The following is a 4,636-nucleotide window of genomic DNA, read 5'->3' on the forward strand; positions in this document are numbered from 1 at the left end:
TGTACCGTATTCAGTATAAATTGATGATTCCCACTCGCTCGTGCGAAGCTTTCCAAGTCAATATCTAAAATATGAGGAATTGGCGAATCATTCGAAAATGTCACACATGTATTCCCAGTTTCCCACATGTGTTCTGCCATGTGAAATTGCGCATGATCGGTTTTTCTTCTCATCGCAATGCGATATTTATCGTTTTTTTTCCTTTCGATATAACAATTTTTTATTTTACTTGAGAAAAGAAAGGGGATTTTGTTGCTCAAAAAATTTAACTAGATATAATTCTGAAAATAATTTTATTGAACTTCAGTGATAAAAAGTTTAACATTCTAGCCATCAGTTTAAACATCCTATATAATTATTTTGATCATTCAAAATACTAATTATCTTCATATTTGAAACTAAATAAACTAACTAAATTTTTAGATATTTCAGCAAAATCATTCTTTTTGTGTAACAGTATAATTTTTTTAAGGAAACTTTAATAAATAAAACAAAGTTTCGGAAATAATGACTCATTTAGTTTTGACAAAATTCATACTTCGGTATCGCCAAAATATTGTTTAATTATAATTTTACAGATTCAATTAAATTTTGCGTTTTGTTATCCGAGAAATATCAAAATTAATTTTCCAAGCTATGGTATTTCTCGTCCCAAGAAACAATACATTTTTTACAAATATATTTTTGAACGTATTCTCCGTTATAATATATAAAATATATTCTTTTTTTCGAAATCAGGAGAAGTTTAAAATTGTATTTAAAATTGTATTTTAAAATTGTATTTTAAATAAAAAAAAACACGGATTTAGAAACAGAATAAAAAATTAAAGATTTTTAGATGTTTGCACATCTTCATTGATTCACTATTAAATGTATTTGGTTTAATTAATATGTCTCTCTCGTTTTTTCGATCAAACTGATTGAACGGAAAACATTAGTCGACGAAGATTGTTATCAAGAGTTTTATTCTTCTTATATTACTACTTGGTTCATCGAGAATCGCTGATGTAACTACTTCTTTACGATACGATCGTTCCTTACTCTCTGATGTGCGTCCAGCATCATGCTTGTCACGTCTACGTGAAAAATTGTTCGCGTGATCAAAAAATTTAATAAGTTCCACACAAAAGTTGTTGTTTCTTAAGATAAACTTTCTAAATTTTCCTAAATTTTCTTTAAATACAATATAATGAGATTTTTACTAATGCTAATTTTTTTTTATGCAAAATTTTTTATGCAAAATTAAATAAAAAAATTTTATCTTTTATCTTAGCTTAGTTTTAAATTGGTGTCTCAATTTATCGTTATTTCTTTGGCTCAACGCGATCAGAACTATTTATTTTTAATTTATCAAGAACTATTATATAAAATTATTATATAAAAATAAAGCCATAATTCTGTAAAATAATCCCTAAGCGATCGATGAAATTACAGTAACTTCATATTGCGCAATTACAATTATTGATCGTGTCTATATTGATGTCAATATTATATTTACATGATATGAGTATTATTTACACGATATGCATCAATAATATTGATCGTATATAGACACAGCTTTAACAGTTTACAATTTTCTACAAAATGATATACACTACTTTCACATACGTGAAAATACGAGCGTACAGATTTAAGCGTTAATCGGTTTACTGAAAATTTCTTTTAATTGAAATAAAAAATTGAACATCTGCTGTATGAAACATGTATACTGATATTTTTATTAATTAATGAAAATAATAATATTATAGTGATTTATATACATTTTTTATATCACATACATAATTGCTATCAATTGGATAATATTAATTATATAAATTAGCATATTAAAAATCTAATAGAAAATAAATTAGTTCTCTCTTTTGTATAAAATCTCATTCTAAATAGTGAAAATTGCGAGTTTTGAAAAAGAATAGCTTAATTTTTAAGAATGAGATTTCACTCCTCAAAGTTAGATTCACTTTAAAAGTTTAAGAGAGCAATAAGAATTAAGATATTAAGATGTATGTGAGATCAATCAACAGAAAAACATTTTTCCTTGGTAGTTCAAAAAAGTGCAGGAAATGAATTTTCTGAATTATTTAATGTCAACTGTGTGAAGTAATTCACATGGAATTTCAGGTTATTTGAGTTTTTCAAGATTATAATAAATCAAACATAACGAATATCTAATGAGTCTCAAGGTATATTTATTTGACTTGTATTACATTTCAAAAGAGATACTTAGCTGAGTTTCTTCGTGACTATAAATATGCTCAACATAGTTACACTATCGCGATGGGTCGTTTAGCATTTGAAAGGATCTGTTGTTTTCCCGGTGTTCCTCTCCAACTAGCTTTTTCTCCTCTATACATCGTAATTTCCTATCTCAGTTCGTAGGGCTCAATGAACTACGATGCCCTCATCAGCTAATGGCCGCGGTATCCGTTTGTTAGCTTCCGCACCGACCACGTTCGATCAACAATCATCAACGGAGGCGAAGATTCGCATTGTTTTCGGATTCATACATCACGTCGCTAACGTTGCTACAATCTACAGAACTAACACATATGTACGATTGTTAAAAAATTGTGTATACCTTCCACGCATACCACCTGTATCTTTGTGAAATAATGGAGTTGCAGCGAGATCACACATACATATAGCATATCAAATATTTCAAGAAAGAGACAAATTATTTTTTGTCAAATTAGTATTTATTAAAAGCATCTAAAATAACTTTAAGGAAATTGTTTTATCAATACAGATGTATAACAAAAGTGTATATTTACACTTATATAAATTGTAGAAAAATGTATATATATCTACATTTACAATTCTTAAAATTTCTACAGTTTGTTTTATTATCGCTACATTTTACGACGATTTCGCAAATCGAGTATAGTTTCAACAGGAATTATCCCGAAATGGAGTGGCGAGTTGCAACACGAAAGACTCGATAGTCACGGTACGTTTCTCGAGTGTCTATCGATTTGCTAATCCGCACTACACCTGTAGTTTTCCAGCAGGATTTACCGAGCAAATAAAGAACCTAAACGAGACCGGCCAACCGATTGCGAAACTAGGCTATTTGTAGAACTCTTTGTTGTCAACACTTTTTATCTCTGAAAGTCTGCACATGCATAATGAGCCATGGTTTATTATCAGAAGCCATTTTCTCTTCAACCAGAAAGAAACAAAAGTTTTTTTATGCTCATAAGCAAAAGATGAAAAGAACGTATTGCCCAGTGCATAAAAATCTCTTTTCATTTTACACCGTTATTATCTCAACTTCAAATAAGATTCTTGCGATTATAGCTGCTTATCGAATTTCTATATACGTTTATAACAAAAGTATTGTCATTGAAACGTTTTCTGGTTGAGTGTACATCTCTGCTGGAATTCACGAGCCGAGCTACTTTATACGCGAACCCTTTCAATCAGGTCGCGCGGCTTTTCCGTACGAGAACGCAAGTTTTCCGTAAGACATGAGTGGCGGGGAATAGTCTCATGATTCTTCCATGAGCGCGGTACGCCATCCATTTGCTTCGGCTCCACTCAACTTTCCATCCTTAACTCTTCACTCCGAACTTTCCTCCCTTGTGTCGGGCAGAGAGCTGAACCTTGCAATTCGCCAATTTCGTGCGAAATGCATATTCGAGATTTCGCTTGTCCTCCATGTGGAAAACCTTCCATACGCTCTCTTGATCTCGGCACTGATTAATTGATCTCCTGACTGGCGCATTTCTTCTTGAAAGCGTTTCTAGGAAAGCTTCAAGAAAAGCTTTCGTCGAAATTTTACATCACTCTTTGATTTGTATTTATGGTGTGCAGTTTTATTTCATTTAGCAATGGAATTATTATTTTATTACGTTTAATTGTAAATTCTTTACATTTCTAGAGAGTGTCAATTAATGAAATTGGCATTGTTCCAAATAACATTTCGGCAAGATGCAAATAGATACATTTTTTAGATAAATGTACGATTAATGAAGATTTAATCGTTCGACTCCGCTACAAAAAGTGGAAATTAAAAAAATATTCGTTTTCATCCACTCAAAGTCTTGTATATTGCGAAGTGAAAATTCGACCCCGCAGCCAGTAGTACGCCAGAACGATTTCCATAATTTAATTTATATTGGCTTAATCCGCCCGCGTTTCAGATGCGCTGCAAACTTTTACGGAACGCTTGTCGTGGATTAAGCAACGAACGTACTCGCTTGAATTTTTAAACTACATCCCTCTGTTTCAGGATACTTTTTTTTTTGCCATGACCCTCGAGAATACGCTAGTCTTATTTCCAATTCAGCGAGATTCATCTCGAAGTCTTCGCGAATTGCACAACCGTAATTTCAATATAATACCTCTATCCTGCACACCTGCGCTTTCGTCCTTCGAGATGTGCCGCGCGATCGATTAATCGGACGGAAACTTTAATGGCCTCTTTGATCCTCACGGTAATTTCGGCAATTTACCATCTTAAGTTTCGGCCTTTCTGAGCCTCATTGCTACCACTTCAGTTCTACAGAATCGTTCGAACAGAATTTCTACCGGAGGTGGAAAGTCTCTCGTATAATATTCATCGTTTGCGATGGTGTAGAATCATTAGCGCATCATTACGAAACGCTCGACTTTTTTAGTTGCATTTTTTATTTATTTT

Source organism: Atta cephalotes (genome assembly GCF_000143395.1).
Source record: "Atta cephalotes unplaced genomic scaffold scaffold00007, whole genome shotgun sequence".
Taxonomy (NCBI): Eukaryota; Metazoa; Arthropoda; class Insecta; order Hymenoptera; family Formicidae; genus Atta; species Atta cephalotes.